At 41.1% G+C, this 19,292-nt stretch overlaps 1 protein-coding gene and 1 long non-coding RNA gene across 4 annotated transcripts in view; one reads left to right on the top strand and one right to left on the bottom strand.

Moving 5' to 3' along the window:
* LOC131109088 (voltage-dependent T-type calcium channel subunit alpha-1I-like) overlaps positions 1–19,292 on the bottom strand; it is a 161,769-nt gene that overhangs the window by 142,016 nt on the left and 461 nt on the right. The window contains exon 1 of one of the 3 annotated variants that reach the window (XM_058060796.1): positions 7,804–8,193. The exons of 1 other annotated variant lie outside the window; for it this stretch is intronic. The gene's annotated coding sequence lies outside the window, so the exon portion shown is untranslated. Of the gene's footprint in view, positions 1–7,464; positions 7,694–7,803; positions 8,194–19,292 lie in introns of those variants that run through there. One more of the 3 variants, XM_058060871.1, reaches the window with a different exon arrangement.
* LOC131109288 (uncharacterized) lies at positions 13,133–15,233 on the top strand. The gene is made up of 4 exons (XR_009120728.1): positions 13,133–13,380; positions 13,935–14,011; positions 14,480–14,607; positions 15,056–15,233. It is a non-coding gene; the product is annotated as an uncharacterized LOC131109288 (long non-coding RNA).

Here is a 19,292-nt window from a genome sequence, read left to right as displayed (position 1 = left end):
TGAATGCCTCCGGATCCACCCGGGAAGTCTGGGAAGAACAGATATGCGATGATGGATGAATGGATGGATGGTATTTACACAGCAGTAAATGCGGAACTATGACACAGCTGCATTGTTTCAAGGTTACGTTACATTGTGTCCTCATTGTGTTGCATCACGCCGTAGCGGGCCAAACTTCAAAGATCATTTCATTAAACATCTTGGCCCAACGCCACGTTGCAATAATGAGCGTGTGATTGTTTATGCACGTAGTAAGTCACAGAAGATAACAGGGAATAAAATATCTGCAATGCACTGCAGTGTCAGGCCAAAATGATCAACTCCACTTCATTTCAAACAAGAGACGACACAATAGAAAGATTGCAGGCCAAGTGAAACATTGCCAAGAAGAAAGTGACCTGCAAGAGAGCACAACAAATGTTCACTTAATACAGAATGAAAACGTATACAACTTTTCTCTGACAACCGTTTAGCCTGCAGACGCAAAAACTCGGATGGAATCAATCCTGTTCATTAAGGCTGTGTTAAGAAGTCAATAGTCAATTATATTTGCAAGTGTGCACATATTTGCATACCTGCATGTATTTGTAAGACTTACAAGTATATTGTCTTCAGAAAATGGAGTCAAGTCAATGACACATCCCCTCTAGTCATTGTTGGGCTTGTATTTCTCTCTCTCTGTCTCTCTCTCTCTTAGTGGCATAGATGTAGCCGAGCGAGGCATGCCACAAATCACAGCTCAACTCCACCTCTTCATGCCTGCTTCCTGTATCTGCTGTCCATGCACTCAACAAGTCATCCAAAGGACGTTCATACATCCAAAATTAGCACACAATACAGTAATCTCTCGTTTATCGCGGTTAATTGGTTACAAAATTAATTATAAATTCCCCTGTTTTATTTCTTTCCCCACGGTGCCCCCTTCGGACAATTGCCCATGTGGCTCAACGCTCAGTCAACGTTACAGTAACATCACTCACACCAAGTGACCAGTGTAGAATACAGCGGAGTATTAAATATGAAATTCTCATTCTTTTCAAAAGACAACCCCTGAATCAGGTCTCCCACTATTTATGCTACTTATGCTTCTGTGGAAATATGGGCTAATAACTATAAAAGCAATCTTCACTGGCTAAATGTACTGCAAAAAAGGTCAGTAAGGATAATTCATAATGCCGCCTACAGAGAACATACTAACTCCTTATTTCTAAAATCGCAAACACTAAAACTTGCTGATATAGTTCATCTTCAAACAGCTAAAATAATGCATAAGGCTAAAAATAACCAATTAGCTAAATATGTCATCCAATACTTCTCTACAAGAGAGGAGAAATATGATCTCAGGGAAGAAGTACATTTGAAACACTTCTATGCTAGGACTACGTTAAAAAGCCATAGCATTTCAGTATGTGGAATCAAACTATGGAATGGATTGAGTAAGGACCTCAAACAATGCACAACGATGAGCCAATTCAAGAAACAATACAAGCAGTTGATGTTTGCTAAATACAAGGATGAAGAGTCTTGAACCAGTCATGATGTGCTATATATTTCACTATATTGACACTTACTATGGTACCCATTATGTCATTGGATGCTCATATCACCTTGTACTTCGGTACGTGACAAAAAAATGTTAAAAAAATTGTAATTAAAAAAAAACTATATTAGGAAAGCAGGAAGTGAACAAATGTAACAGTTACTGATTGTAAAAGTACCAGATTGAGGGGTAGGATTTAATAAGCTTTTTTGAACATGTTGAACTGTGAACTGATTATGTGATGCACTCAATTGTAATCTGATGCATGTTCAAATGAAATAAAACCATTACCATTACCATTACATGAAATACATAACTTTTTAATATTTACCATACAGCTGGTGAATTTGCACCAAGTATCGGTGTCCGATCGGTATCGCCAATACCAGCCTGAATTTGACTCACTATCAAATCGTAAACAAAATCAGTGGTATCGCACATCACTATCATCCAGTATGTGATAACTGTCTGTTTTTATGAACTCTCTCGCTGTAAAACATTTTTCTTTTTATTGTTCCTGAAATAAAAAAGGATCTTCTGACATCTTCTTATCTTCTGACAGCGATGACACGGTCATTACAGCACCACATACTGTGTCCAAAAATCTGAGGGCCGCCATTCATGTTGTCTTTGCAATGCTGTAATAACAATGCATAGTCACTTCAAATACAACATACCACAAATAATCTGCAGACGACGGCTTTGAATGCGAGCGCAACAGCGGGGGAGCCTCATCTATCTGAGATAAATCGAATGCCGTGGCTTTCATCCGTCATGTACTACTCACTGTTTAACTAAGGTCAACATGACTGCTGTGCACCTGACAGTCATGATGCATCATTGACGTACATCTGCAACGCACCGAACCACTAGTTCCGTCTTAGGGTTGGCTCCTCCGTAGAGGAGCTTCAACGCAGACACCATGGAAGGACGGCCCAGGCAAACATCATTAGAGCCAGGTCAGACCAGGAATAGATGCCCTCACACACATGGGTGTGTTTAGCTACCCAAGACATCCTCATTGTTTAATAAATACCTCTACAGCAGGACTACAGACAATGATGATGCAGCTTAGTGTGCAAGTGTGTGTGTGTGTGTGCATGTCAGCATCCTCTCCAGGGGGTACTAAGGACCGGTGGTCAGGGTCAGAAGCCGTCCTGAGTTATGAGGACGTATCGATCGCAGGGAGCTGTAGCCGGTGATTGAGGGTGGTGTGCAGACAAGACAGCGGAATGCTGCACGGCAAGCGAGGAACGAGTGGAGCGTTACCATTAGTCTCGCTGCTGGAATGGCAGATGTTAGCAGTAGTAGCAGAGTGTGGGGTGAAAGCAATACCAAAAACATGCTAGGTTAATTGGCGACTCCAAATTGTCCATAGGTATGAATGTGAGTGTGAATGGTTGTTTGTCTATATGTGCCCTGTGATTGGCTGGCCACCAGTTCAGGGTGTACCCCGCCTCTCGCCCGAAGACAGCTGGGATAGGCTCCAGCACCCCCGCGACCCTCATGAGAATAAGCAGTAGAAAATGAATGAACGAATGAATTAATAAATATACGGATAAAATATAAATAAAAATAAATACTTAATTATGAAGTATTATGACATATTTAATATATTTGTATTAATGTAATATATGTTTTGTTAATTTTAATGTTTAATATTCCAATATATGAATTGCTATCAAATATAAAATGAGTATACAAAATATTATAAAATCTAATATAATAATAATAAATAAATCTAGGGTGTACCCCGCCTTTCGCCCGAAGACAGCTGGGATAGGCTCCAGCACCCCCGCGACCCTCGTGAGGAAAAAGGGGTAGAAAATGAATGAATGTTTAATTTTAATGTTTAATGTTTAATATTCCAATATATGAACTGCAGTCAAATATAAAATGAGTATACAAAATATTATAAAATCTAATGTAATAATAAATAAACCTAGGGTGTACCCCGCCTTTCGTCCGAAGACAGCTGGGATAGGCTCCAGCACCCCGCGACCGTTGTGAGGAAAAAGTGGTAGAAAATGAATGAATGAATGAATAAATCTATACATACATATACACACACACACATATATATATATATATATATATACATACATATACGTACACACACACACGAAATGCACAGAGTGGTGCTCATCCTGATTTATTTTGTTTTGACATGTTCCACACAAATGACCACTTCCTGTTCTCTTATTCTGGAAAGCTGCACTTCCTGCTGAGGGGTAAGATGTAGCTGCCTTGCCCTAGTGTGACTGCGTACAGCTGTTTGCAATTGTTAGTTAGTTAGTTGAGTTTATAAGCCGTCCCTGTGACAATGCTGGTTCATTGCCTCCGTTTACTCGGCCTGTGCTGTCAGCTTGATGTTCTCCTCACCTGCTGCTGCTGCTGCTACTGGAGACTGCCAAGTATGTTTTCACAGAGCCTTTTTCTCTGTCGTTTTGTGTTGCCTGTATCCTGCACTACTGAGAGTACTTGCACATGTTCTTGATTATCAAAAGACTTTTATTTGCACGCTACTGCCTGTCTCGGCACACTGGGGGTCAAGCATTCAGAAGCTAAACAAATCATAACATGTTTGCTACACTTAAATGTTTCACATCATCCAACAAATGTAAATACTAGTCAAAACACACAGTTTTTAAATGATTAATGTATTATTAAGGGAGAAAACCAATCCACACCTCCATGAACCTGTGTGGAAAAATATTTGATGATCTGAAATTTCAAATCAAGAAGGGGGCAAATACTTTTTCACACCACTGTAAGCTCTTGGGAGGTTATTAAGCATGTTTTCTTATACATAAAATAATCTTTTTCATCATTTTTAACTGTGCCAAAATAACTTCTACTTTTTGGAATGGCAAAATGCTAGAAGTAATGTTTCTCTTTTTGAATCTTACTGGACAAATAACCAAAAATATATATTTTTTTAAATTATAATTTAATGGCTCAATATAGAACAATGAAACCTGCAACAATTTAATCACTTTAACTAGGAGAGGATTAAAAAAAAGGCCATTTGATCACCCATACTTACTCACGGTTACTTATTTACTTGTTTACTTACACCCTGCTGATATCATAAATGAGATCAAAAACATCAACAAAAAATATATCTTTCTTTCCAGATTGTTACAGACTATTTGTCCGGCCAATCCGATCCATTTTGACGTCACTGTGTGCCTGCTAGCTGGCCTTGTGAGGTGGATCTGAAATGTGATTGGATAAAGGCCAGCACTCCTGATTCTTAAGACCCAGGGGAATATTACACTGACATGGCAACACATGGAAGCTGAAATTTGATTGGACAAAAAGTAAAACAAACTTTGTGGATTGCCACAAAGTGGAATAGACATGCCATGAACGAAACAGTCGGATGTTAACCAAAAAAAAAAGCTCCAACCAGGACGGATGCTAACCGAGGTACAACTGTATCGACTGTTGGGAATAAAAGAGTCCAATTTCATGGAACAAAACCACAAATTAAATTGTAAATCAGTGCTCCCGATGGTTTTTAGGCTAGCAGATCCAATCCTAGCCACAGAACTGAACGGATCTTTGAGCCCTGCCTCCTTTGTTGTTGGTGTTGCCAACTACGGTACCTGAAGCTGAATGACACTTTTGCTGAAAGCTAGTTTTCTTTTTTGTCAAAGCATTATGGGGAAAAAGAAGAATATGGACAGGAAGTTATGTGAGGTAAGCGGACTCGCGTTCAAAGCGGTAAGACAAAGTCAGTAAAGTTGACTTTTCAGTAGCGTTTAAAAGTCAAGCCACAGGCGAGCGTACAAGTCAAGGCATCGAGATGAAGCAAAGGTGCGACAGTCGGGCCTGTCGGCGTTCTGTCACCACAGCAGCTAAATAATTCACTGCGCGGGAGAAGTAAACAGTTCTTGGCATAGACACAGAAGGGAGGCTGCAAGTCTGACAACCGCAGATGGACTTCACACATTTGCTAAAAAACACAAAAACATACAAGACGGACCGTAGGAATGACGCAAGAGCATCTCGGGCAGGAAGCGAATGCCAAGATGTTCAGAGGAATGTCACCGACAAATGGCACAAGCTGTTATTGGAGGCCAAACATGTTTTGGTTTTTTCATTGATAGTTTTTTTTTTCCATTCCACACATGAAGATGCAACCTTGATGGAGAAGTTGGACAAGACCAGACATATCTGTCTGTTAAGAAGTTTTATTTTATAACGGCTGTATTGTCGGCAAAAGGATTTGCATTAAATACAGTAAACCTCGGATATATCGGATTCAATTGTTCCCACTGGTTTTGTCCGATATAAGCGAAATCCGTTATATGCGTATACCGGAAAATGTTTTACGCATATATCAGATTTATATCCGTTATATGCGTAAATCGGATTTTATCCATTATAAAAAGGCACTTCCTTGACTATGTTTCCAATGTACCTGGACGCGCAGGCAACGCTGCAAACGCTGCAAATGACGTCGTATAGCGGCCTGTCACGATTCGGCGAATCGGAGCGCCACGATGCGGCCATCCGATATATGCGAGGGAAATTTAATGGAAATGCATTGGAACGGGACTGGAGATTTTGTCCGAAATAGGCGAAATCTGTTATAAAAAATCCGATATATGCAATGATTTTTTATTGGAAATGCATTACAGAAAAATCTGTTCTTTTTTATCTGTCCGTTGTGAGCGAATTTCCGATATATCCGAGTCCGATATATCCGAGGTTTACTGTATAAATTACGGTAAGTTACGGTTTCTAGAAATAGAAATGCTCCAATCAGGGATTTATGCTAATTTTGAAACCGATCATCCATCAGTGAACTCAGCCTATACTGTGAGGAGAAGGAACCTTAATGTGGAGAAATACTTCCCCAGGATTCATAGCGGCACATCCTCACAAACACTAACCAGACCCCCCCCCGGAATTAAAAATGTCAAGGCGACAACCGGAAACATTGGCAACGTTGAAACTCCTGTCACCGAGCACGAGGTTGTGAACAGCAATACTAGCTAGTGCAAGCTAGCTGGGTTAGCTTTGTTTAGCGGTACAGTTGAGGTAGAACTACCATAAGAATGAAAACTTTATTCGGCGTATTGTTTCAAGAGTCAAACATTACCTAAAATGATTAAAGTATCAGTATTTTTAGAGAACGAATAGCTGGTATCAGAAACAGAGTCTTGATCTGAACCCACCCCAGCTCTGTTCTGTGAGCCTTGTGTGTTTTTGTGAAAAAAAACTAAAGTATGTGTGTGTGTATGTATATGTGTATATATATATAAATATATATATATATATATATATATACACACACAGGCTTTGTTAGTATCTTAAAACATTTTAAAATGAAGCTCTGTCAGCTCCAGCCATGGTAGCTGTAAGTTTGATCATTTGTTTTTGTTTTTTTCTTCAGCTAGCTAGCTAGCTTGATGTTAAAATGTAACGCTAGCACTTCAGCTAACAAAGCTACAGGGTTTTTTTAAATGTCAAAAGTGTAAGAATATCGCTCCTCTGATGCAACAAGTTGTTTTTGGTGCCAAGTAATTATTTTTTATTTTTACAAGTCAAGGCTAAATCTTCCAAGAGAGGCGCTCCCTCTCTCGCTAGCACACACACACACTGATTCCCTCCCAGCCATTGGTCTGGGAGCGCCAGACCGCCAACCCCTGCCTCTAGAGACCGCCGCTGAGATCGGAGTGATGCCGTCTGGCCAGGCCACCTCAGGGGTTAGTTAGGTGACCTTGAGGAATATGGCATCACTTTCTCTCCCGGACTTGATTAGGGCTTGGATTGAGGGAGCCATACAAACGTAATAACATCAAATCCCATGTTGAGAGCTGTTCCTAATATTTGGACCTTGACAACTAACTAACTAAGGTAGTCACAATATTAGAAACAACAATGCTGTGGATGAAAGTGAGCATGATTACCTCCGCAAAGGCGTTATTTGCTGTGTTGGAGCCCAGTGGGTGCGTGTGCTTGAAGTGGCTTTGAGAGAGTGTGCATTTGAGCTGAAATAGCGGCCCCTGTCGCTCCCTCGCGGTCATATCCGTCATCCACTCACTTGACTCGGCTGCACCGATCCTTCCCCAGACGCCAGGGGACATTATGTTTCTATAAAGGAGCTTTAGTCAGGGTTTGTGTAGATGGCGACTTGTGTTGCACAACCCCCTCCAAAGAACTAAAAGTGCCAATGAACAGAAGGAACCAGAAGAGGCTGTGGTCGTGATTGCTGCTGGTGTGGTTCCGGGAAAAGCAACAGGACTTACCTTCTCCGACATGAAACCTCTACGCTCGCAGCAAAAATAAAATAAAAACTCCTCCTCCTGGTAATCCTTCAAAATGTGAGCTCCCTCACAACCCGGATCCGGTCTGGAAGTCCAGATTCTCCTGAATGTATCCAATCCTTAGAGCATCTATCCCACCTGCAGGAGCATTCCTTGACTGGAACCCTTTGGATGCATCCTCTTTCTCACTTTGGTGCGCAAAAGACGCGCGTCAGGGGTCTTTCCGGTCTTCCATCCTCCTTCCTGTCCTCTAGTCCAGGCTCAAGTTGACTCGGGCTGTGCTTCCAAAGTGGTCCGGGCTGGAACACCGTAAGCGAGGCTGGCTTGGACGTGTTGCGCTGCTGTGGATAACCTGCGCATGGAGGGAGTGTCTCCTCCTGGCGAGACCACCCCTCCACCACCACCACCCACCCACCCCCAACCCTCTCTCTCTCTCTCTCGCTCTCTCTCCCTCGCTCTCTGCCTTCACGACCCCCTCCAAAAACGTCGTCATCCAGTCCAGGTGCCAGTCCCGAGTCAGTTCTCCCTGGGAATTCCTCAAGTGAGGCTCGCCACCGGAACCACCTACGGAGCGCCCTCATGCGCGCGCACGTTGGTATTCAAAAACACATGATATAAAAATAAATCAACAGTTTATCACTTGATGCTTGAAGAGGGGAGGGGGGACCCTTCTTTGCTGCCTCCGAAAATCATTCCCCACTGCGTGTGAGTGTGTGGGAGTAAAAGGTCCCTTTGAAAGGGGACAAAAGGAAAAAAGGGTCCCTTTGAGGTGTGGCAAAATTAATATTTTAACACTGTGTGTAGCACGTCATATTTGCGGCATAATCCAGGGGTGTCCAAAGTGCGCCCAGGAGTCTTCTAAAAATAGAATTTAATAAGAAACAAAAACAGCAAAACTTGGAAAAATCTGCAGGAATTTTTGCGATAAGAAAGTCAAAATATTTTAGAGAAAATATAACAAAAAAGTTCTAATTGTATATTTTTTAAATGTCTTAAATGTCATAATACTGTGAAAATAAATAACATAATTTTAGTTGGATAAAGTTGAAATATAAAACTAATACAGACAAGGGTTCAATTCCACCCTCGGCCATCTCTGTGTGGAGTTTGCATGTTCTCCCCGTGCATGCGTGGGTTTTCTCCGGGTACTCCGGTTTCCTCCCACAATCCAAAAACATGCTAGGTTAATTGGCGACTCCAAATTGTCCATAGGTATGAATGTGAGTGTGAATGGTTGTTTGTCTATATGTGCCCTGTGATTGGCTGGCCACCAGTCCAGGGTGTACCCCGCCTCTCGCCCGGAGACAGCTGGGATAGGCTCCAGCATCCCCCCACAACCCTTGTGAGGAAAAGCGGTAGAGAATGAATGAATGAATAACAAAAAAGTTGTAATTTTATTTTTGAAAATGTCTTAAATGTCATAATACTATAGATAAATAACAATTTTAGATGGATAAAGTTGAAATATAAAACTAATACATATTTAAGTTATTATTTCAATTATTTTTAAAGTTGTAATATTATGAAAAAATCGAAACAATGAATTAAGTAGTGATTTTTAGGACGTTTGGTGGCATACAACGAAACTAAAACTGATTAATTGGAAAATAGATTAATGAGATTAATTGGATCAGTGTGGAAGGGTTACGGCAGGGGTCGGGAACCTTTTTGGCTAAGAGAGCCATGAAGGCCAGATATTTTAAAATGTGTATCTGTGAGAGCCATATACATTTTGAATGCAATAAAATGTGTGCATTTTTATGTAAGACCAACAGTTTTAGATATAATGGGCTCTAATTACGTAGACCAGGCACACTACCCCACGCCAATGGGGTGTGGCCAGCATACTTTCGTGAGCAGCGCAGTGTCTAATAATAAATCAAATACTTGCTGCCATTAATGCAACTTCTGCTGCTGCATAGTTTTGAACCGTATTCAGTACACGTATTTCATTCTTTTGGCCATCTTCACCAGAAGGCTTGATTCTGCAGCTTTAGCTATTACTAAAGGAGGAAAGTTTACATTTACATGTTTTTTTGACATCTCAATGACCGAGGTAGACTACAGCATTACCCAGTAATAATCAAGTTTTGGTGTTTGACCTGGAAAATATCATCAGGAAAGATAGATATGGTTGGCCGTATTGCAGCAGACTATAGATAGACGAATTAAAATGCATAAGAAAGTTGTTGATTTTGAATATTATTTTTAACAGTCATTTCTGTGATGGTTTACTTTAAAATGTTAGCAAAAATGCATTTTTATTGTGGTAAGAAATGCTTGAGAGCCAGATACAGTCATCAAAAGAGCCCTACCTGGCTCCCGAGCCATAGGTTCCCTCCCTCTGGGTTAAGGAGTCATTTCTAAAGGGTATCCACAAGTGGTAAAAACATGGAACATTGGCGAACCTTCCCAGGAGTGGCCTACCAACCAAAATGATCCCAAGAGCACAACAACGACTCATCCAAAAGGTCACAAAAGACCCCACAACAACATCCAAAGAAGTGACTAAGTGACCCAGAACTCAAATTAATGTAATAGGTCTCCTTTAAATGTGACAAACATGTAAAAAAAAAATAATCAGGAAGGGGGCAAACCTTTTCACTTCACCGTATGTCATCATACAATAATTTTTTGTGAAGCCCCTGGATGATGAGGCAGCTCTCTCCGCCACGGCTGCCCAGCCAGGGGCCCACTAATCTGGACTCCACAGCCAAGGAACAGCCCTTGGAGCTGGACCAGCTCGTCCGAGGCGGACAAAGAATCACATTATACGTGTGCACCGAATCACACGCCTGTGTGGCTCTGAAGTGTACATGTGGCACTATGAATAATGCATGTGCCCACGTCGCTCTCATGCTGTATAACGGTATCATGACAGATGTTCTACCAAACACACACACACACACACACAGAAGAAGTGTCGAGCTATTGGCCAGGAGTGGGTAGAACTGCAATGCCACAACCTCACCTCTTGGCCTTAGGGCTCTGCTGCAAAGTGCCATTTAACCTTGTGTGTGTGTGTGTGTGTGTGTGTGTGTGTGTGTGTGTGTGTGTGTGTGTGTGTGTTAGTATGCACTCACATGTCATCCATGCCAAGTGTGTAGCTAATGAGTCAGCAGTTTTTCCTTCCAGCAAGCACCTACGCCTATAGTCCATCCATCCATCCATCCATCCATCCATTTTCCTCCGCTTATCCGGGTCTGGGTCGCGGGGGCAGCAGTCTTAGTAGGGAAGCCCAGACTTCCCGGTCCCCGGCCACCTCCTCCAGCTCCACCGGGAGGACACCAAGGTGTTCCCAGGCCAGCTGTGAGACATAGTCCCTCCAGCGTGTCCTATAGGTCCACCTCTTGGGACGCCTATAGTCCTTCCTACCTAAATATCTACCGACATTCCTTACTCACCTTACCAACATACGGTCTCTGACAGACGTGAAGAGAAATTCCAACATTGGGAAGCACAGTTTTCCAACATGATAAGGAGTGATAGGAAGTCAAAAGTGAGCTTTGTACTGATTGAAACCAACCTACCGATTTGCCTTATTCTCAAGGAGTAAAACACTGCCAGGACGTGCTGTGGACATTCCACCCCACCCGCCACAAGCATCAAGATCAATAAAAATCAAAAGGGCTCTTGCTACGATATTGCATCATAATCCCTGACAGCGTACAGAAGAATACTCGCTAATTGCAAATGGCAGAGAGGTGACAGGAAACCTCAGTGCAGCTCAAGCTTGACGAATGAAAGCCCGTCTATCAACAGATACCTCAGGAGGACAGAAGGCCCGCCGCACCGGCCGCCGGCGCGCTCCACCTCCTGCGGCACAAAATGGCACGGGGCCGCTTCCCGAAAGAGCGTGCAGATGGACAAGCCGGCTAGCAAAGGTGACACATGCAGACACGCAGAGAGAGGCGCATTTCATTAGCATCACAATGGCCCTTGTGGAGGCGCTAAACAGACAGGAACGACCTGGACGCCAGACAAGAACCCAACCGACAAACCGCCATTTGATTACAAACCATGCACGACAGGATGAACTGAGTAAATAATAAGAAGAAAAACATTATCATTACCTGTCAAAGCTTAGGAGACATTTTTGCATAGTGAATGAGGAAGGCTCCCAAAATTTCTATTCATTCTACACATACATCATTCAAATATATATTTCATTGTTCCTTTGGCAAAGTCATGTTTTATGTTTTATAAAATGGGGCCATACAATCTCACAGTGACCTTGTAGAGATACGTGAAATGACTTACAGTAAGATGGTCGTGATGGTACATCATGTTTAGGATTTACAGTATGTGACACTGCCGCAGTAACGCCACTAATGGAAATCAGTGCTGATCGGATTTTGGTGGAGGACGCGCTAATTCAGACATCACACGTCATTGTAAATTCAGTTTTCTGCCACATGAGTTGGACCCTGGGGGAAGAAATGAAAACGTTTTGGGGAACACGGGATTATATCAGGAAACATTCCTGCACATGGAAGCACAAAAATAAAGCAAAACTACGAGTACATAGCGTGACCTGTATGTGGCGTTATACACTCAAAAAAATAAAAAATAAAAAGTTTTCTGCCACATGAGTTGGACCCAGAGGGAAGAAATGAAAATTTTGGGGGAACATGGGATTATATCAGGAAATATTCCTGCACATGGAAGCACAAAAACAATGCAAAATTACGTAGTGCATAGGATGACCTGTATGTGGCGTTATACGCTCAAAAAAATAAAAAATAAAAAGTTTTCTGCCACAAGTTGGACCCCGGGGAATAAATGAAAACGTTTTGGGGAACACAGGATTATATCAGGAAATATTCCTGCACATGGAAGCACAAAAACAATGCAAAACTATGTAGTGCATAGGGTGACCTGTATGTGGCGCTATACGCTCCAAAAAAATAAAAAATAAAAAGTTTTCTGCCACGAGTTGGACCCTGGGGGAAGAAATGAAAACGTTTCGGGGAACACGGGATTATATCAGGAAATATTCCTGCACATGGAAGCACAAAAACAATGCAAAACTATGTAGTGCATAGGGTGACCCGTATGTGACGCTATACACTCCAAAAATAAATAAATAAATAAATAAAAAGTTTTCTGCCACAAGTTGGACCCTGGGGGAAGAAATGAAAACGTTTCGGGGAACACGGGATTATATCAGGAAATATTCCTGCACATGGAAGTACAAAAAAAACTACAAAACTTAAACTATATTAGGAAAGCAGGAAGTGAACAAATCTAACAGTTACACTCTTAAAAATGCTGGGTTATTTTTTTGACCCAATCACTGGGTTGAGCCTGTTGGGTCATTTAATTGGGTTATTTTTATTGAGTTGGGTATTCTGAGAACCCAATTCGCTGGGTTATCTCTGTTGGGTGCTGAGTTATTTGCTGCTGGGTTGTGATTTCCATTATATTGTGCTGGGTTATTTTGGACAACCCAAAGCGTTGGGTAGAATTTTGAACACGAGCAACAAAGCCCCGCCCACAAACTTACTTCGTTCGGACCCCACATTTCATCTGAGGAGACCAATTTCAGCACGGAGCAAGGTTTGTTACATGCCCACTATTGTTTTACCGTAGAATTGACTTTATATTATTATATAAAGCTTCATAAACTTGTTAAAATGTAAGTTCGTGAAGCACTGTTGAGTACTAGCTTCAGGAATGGATCGGTAACCTTAGCAAACTTCCATTCCCTCCAAAAGTGGCAAGCGAACACATTCGCTGGCGAGCTATGTAGGAACCAAACTATGTTGTTGAAGTTACAAGAGACATGCACTATGTGTGATAGTTATGAGGACAACGTCAGTTATCTCGTCAATTTGCCATTTTATGTGATATCAAGTTAAAGAATCTCGTGAATTAATACGAGCGTGCTGATGAACCGGTGTTTTTTTTTTAAGCTAGACTGCTGCATGCTAGCGGGCTTCCGTTAGCCACCGATAGTCCACTGTATACTTAGCAGTTTCAACTAGTTTGGGCGCGAATTCGACGACAGTTTTGTAAGTCGCATATAAATGTAGAGAATACGTTTGAACTACTGAATCTTATTTCATTTCATGGTATGTTTGTTCTTATGGACCCTCTTTGTGATGTTTCAGTTCGCTGGAAAGCATCTATGGATGAGTTTATCAGTTCCAAATTTGACTGAGTGGCAGCTACCGGGGCTGATTGAAAGGTAAGTCATCTTCATGCCTTCATTTTATGGGTATTGTTTTACAGTAGCTACTGTGCCTACTATATGTTCTATACATAAGAAATGGCGGTGGGTCAGTCACTGTAGCTTGTAGCTAGCAGAGTGATCCATCTTGTGATTCCAATATATATTGCTGTTATATCAGCCTGCGAGTCAAAACGTTAGCTCACTACTGCTCTAGACAATGATGACAAACCCTCTATGGTACACATTATGATCCCAATTGGTAAAAAAAATGTTTGGGGTGTGTTTTTGTGTTTTAAAATAGACCAAGTAAACATAATCGAGACATTTTCTTAATATTATGTTAGGGTTGATTGCAATACAACAACACTGCACAGTAGTTGAAAGTAATGAAAACAAGACAGTTTTATCTAAAATTGTAATATTATATTATTTAAAACTCATGTTCTCAACAATCTGGTAATGACACCCATAATTGTCGTACAGATGCCAGGGGAGAAGTCGCCCTGACGCTGCTGCCCATCCTGCTCCCTCCGCCTGTGTTTAAAAAGGGCTGGAAATTGGTCCGGGATAGTATTCAGGAGTCAAAGAGAGCCTTCATCGATGTTAAGCTGGTAAGTAATTTACCTTTCAACAGAAATTAAAATGTAAATGAATTGTGAAATGACTCCAGTTGTTCTCTTACACAGTTTTAAAGCAGGACTCTTTTTATGAGGAGCTACTTGAAAAGATTGTATTTCGTGGAATGTGTGACAGCGTACCATTTGGCTGTGTTTCTCATTTCATGAAGCACTATTCTTACAAGTTGTAACTTGGTGTAAGTTGTTACTCCATAGTGATGTGTGACATATAAACCACAGACCAAACATAAGACTGGCCAAACCCCCTGAATAAATTGTTGAACAACACCATGCCACCATGCCATTGAATTTATGGGTGTCATACTTCTCCCTGTAGAATATACGTATATTGAAATAGCTTCAGTAGAGAGCTGATGACAATTGCTCTGCACTGCTAGAAATACTTACAAAATATTTACCTTTTTTTCTTTTCTCATCGTAGGTCAGAGCTAACATGGTGGAATCACCTACTCGGTTGTGCTGCTGCTCACAGAGCCTCTTGTTCTATGTATATATCACTCTCTCATAGCTGTCCCCCTCACCCGTTCTTAAAATGTTATTTTTTTGTACATAGTTTGTTCATATGTGAAGGAAATGTTGTGAGTTGTTATATTTTTATGTTCTGGAAATGTTGAATTTATTAAAAATTTTATTGTTACATTGGTGTCATTATTGTAATATATTATTAATAGTATTAGCATACAATAAAAAAATAAATAAATATATATATATATATATGGTATATTGGCAACCCAACTTGCTGGGTTGAAATAACCCAGCCGTGTAGTAAATATGAACCCAGCGTTGGGTCATATGAACAACCCAATGTACAACCCAATTGTTGGGTTAAGAGAACCAACCCAACTTGTTGGGTTAAAATAACCCAACGCGAGGTTGGTCCTATATTTAACCAGCGTTGGGTTGAAAAACAACCCAGATTGGGTTGTTTTTAACCCAGCATTTTTAAGAGTGTACTGATTGTAAAAGTACCAGATGGAGGGGTAGGATTTAATAAGCTTTGCTTCTTCCTACTCCTTTTGGACATGTGGAACTGTGAATCTGATGCATGTTCAAATGAAATAAAACCATTACCATTACCAAACTCAGATAATACAGTGGCGCCCAATGTGGGGGCCCGGGGGCCATTTGTGGCTGTTTTTCATAAGCCCACCGCATTTAATTGAACAAGAAAAGTGAAACACTGAACACTGAAAAGTGGAACATTTCAATCATAAAACAGCTGTCATATCACAAGAATAAAGTCAAAATACAGTGATGAATGAAAGGGATACATGAGCATTTAACGTCACTTTTACCTTGACTGAAGACACATTTTGGAGTATTTGTTTTTTTTGTGCCTCTGTAAGCACAAGCTGCCCATTTTTTTTTTAAATCTCCTGTGCCTTTTAGCGCTTATCATTGAACATTCGAGCCCTCCTCGGTGCTGTAGACCAGCTGACAAAGAGCCTGAAGGGGATACTGAGCCTGTGGCATCAGTCTGGGGCCCGACCCAAATGTCAACCACTTGGACACACACTTGTACCTTCCTCCTGTTATCTCCTCATGGTGTCTTACCTTGTCCCCGCTTTGCAACTTTCCTTTCTCACGCGTCTCATCCCCTCCCCCTCTGACATTTAACACCCGTCCACCGCTGTACTTTATTGTCAATTCCGGTGATCCAGCCATCAAATGGGGGGGCTTAAGGATGGGACCAATCGGTGTTGGCACGGGCGAGAGTGACATTTGCCGCATCTGCCGCCTCAGACCATCATCTGGTGGAGCAGTTGTCTGATTGTAATCACCGAGCACAAGAGGCCTGGGAAAGAAGACCTGAAAGGGTAATGGAAGATTAAAGGAAAGCCCCCACTGCACAGTTTGGGATTTGAATGTAAACTAAACATTTGTTGCACTAATAAATCAAAATCTTAAGACCAGTGAAAAATAACTTTTGCACATTTGGATCTTATGAGGTTTTAGGTAGAGCTACAATATACAAAAGCAAAAAAAAAAGCGGAGGGGGGGGGGGATAAAAGATAATGGTAGGATAACCATTTATCAGTGCTCATGTCAAACTATCCTAATGTTACCATGCAAAATACACATTACTATAAAATGGACAAACATATGAATTGCCTTCAATATTCATGTTAATTAATATAATACGCTTTATGTTTAAGTGTGCAGGAGTCTGGGGTGCATGACTTCAGGTCAAATTACCTGACTGTAAAAAAATGTAAAAAAAATAAAAAGTTTGGCAACCACTGATTTAAGAGTGAAATAAACTATACACATTTATGTGTATTGTATTTTCACAATAAAAAGGCAAAAAGGGGGAGTGATCCAAAAAGCACTTTGAAAAAGTAATTTATTGAAAATAACAATAAAAATTTAATAGGCTGTTTATCAGCTCATCAAAAGTTCACGACTAGCGCTCAAAAAGGACATAAAACTCCCTAAACCAGAAGAAATAAAATCATAATTTTCAAGTCATCAACTTTTAGAGAACAATTTCAGTGTCATTGAACAAACTTCCCAATGAAACCAGTATTTTTTTTTTTTATTAAAACTTAAAATGCACCATTCCACATTATTGTGTACAACAGAATTTGACAGCATTGCACTGGTTGTGAAGAACCAAAAATGGTGGTCATGTCTTGAATTTGCAGCATAAGGTCATATTTACTGAAAGCTAACGCTATTTCAAATCAATAAAATTGTGATGGTCATTTTGCTAAAAAAGAAATGGAAGAAAGTGGTCAGTCATTTTTAGATGATGATCCAAAACACGACTACTTGCTGACATCAGTCTTGTTGGCCATACTCTACTTCATCCATCCTACGAACCAAGGTTGCATGGACCTCAACACCGTTTCTGCTTGTGATCCATTTCCTCCATGTTTGGCATCGTTTGGAGTAAAAAAAATAAAAATAAAAAAAAGGACAAAAACACGTCATAAGACAACAACCTCAGAAGAAAAAAAAAGACAAGTTAGTCAACATTTGTGATCAGTTGCGACCTTCCAGGACCAACTCAGGCTAAAAGAGCAAAGTCCTGGAGGAGCAGAGTGATGCTACATAACGAGGAAGCCAGCTCCATGTGGTTGGACCATCTGGTGACCCTGGCATTGAAGGGCGACCGTATGACCCGGACCGTCCGTACACGGCATCACGCACAACACCGCCGCAGGCTCAACTCAGCACTGGAGGGGAAAGGTGATGGGATTGAAATACTGAAAACCTTAGTAGTGTTCATGTTTTTGTGTTCACCGCCGGGGCCACCTAGAGAGACACTAAAGCAGCTGAGCCGAAAGCATTTTTCCCCCCCCATCACAATTCCTTTAAGTCGCTCCCTATTGGAGCAAATTGCTGGAACTGCATGCTGTTGCCAGCTGAAGTGCTGCTGCAAGCACAGCAGGCAGAAAAGCAGTCAAGAAGGAACAAAAATGACTTTTGACAAAGAGAGAAATGGAAAAAATATCCGCTAAATCATCCTGAAAATGATACTTCAAAGACTGGCTTTACACTTACAGGTGCCATTTTATGGAAAAGTCACTTTTCACTGTTCTAGCAAACACAAATGTAAAAATCAATAATTTCACTTCACTTCCGAATCGATCACTTCCTGATACACATGATAGCACATTTGGGATATGTATTTTCTCAAGGCAATTTGTATCAAACATTTGCAGCATTTCTTCAAGTGCTGACTTTTCAACTGTATCAAAGAGCAGCAATTCTTGCTATGAATTTCTGTGAACCCACACCGTTTTCTGTTCACTTGTGGGGACGAAGACTCCGCAACTTAAAAACTGACACGCTTGCACATGGAGGCTAGCAAAATCCAAAATCCAATTCATTTTTATTTATTTATTATCATAAAAACTTTTTTTTTTAGAATCTCATCTCGTGACACCCCTATTAGCTAATGGTGTCAAACACCGGAGCTCCTAATGCATCATACAAGTTGTGGCAGACACTCGACACACACACATGCCCTCAAAAACACCTTTGTCCTGCTGAATTATTCAACCCCCCCGCCTGGCAGGTGTGTGTGTGTGTGTGTGTGTGTGTGTGTGTGTGTGTGTGTGTGTGTGTGTGTGTGTGTGTGTGTGTGTGTGTGTGTGTGTGTGTGTGTGTGTGTGTGTCCATGCACTCCCACTATTTCTTCATCCTGCCATCCACTTTGACCCAGTCTTTATCCATGCGTCATCTGGACGTGATGAATATGCATTGTATTCAAATGAGGGTCATTTCTGCACTATGCCACCATCAATGGAGGAGACGGTGCAAACATGAAAACTGTTGCTATGGTGACGAGCAACATTCGTACATTTGCTGATATGATATGCCAAAAACAAGTAAATACTAGGGGTGTGAATCTCAGCACCGAGGACGATTCGATACACATATCGAAGCACGCCCAGCGGTACGATACTTTAACGATACATGGAATTTTCTGGCGATACGATATGGTGCAATTTCTTGCATATGATGCAAATAAGCAAAAGGGAAAAAAATGTATTCAGTATGGTCCTACAAAAAGGATTTGGCATTATTCCTTATAGGCACTTGGCAGTAAATTCAACTAAAGTGCTTTAGTTTATCTTTTTTTTACTATGCACCACTTCTTGACTATTCTTTTTGCCATCTTAAAACAACAACTTTTCCCCACAATTTCA

Source organism: Doryrhamphus excisus, chromosome 1, assembly GCF_030265055.1.
Source record: "Doryrhamphus excisus isolate RoL2022-K1 chromosome 1, RoL_Dexc_1.0, whole genome shotgun sequence".
NCBI lineage: Eukaryota > Metazoa > Chordata > Actinopteri > Syngnathiformes > Syngnathidae > Doryrhamphus > Doryrhamphus excisus.
The sequence above is the reverse complement of the archived record's forward strand: the minus strand, read 5'-3'. Positions and strand labels throughout refer to the sequence as shown.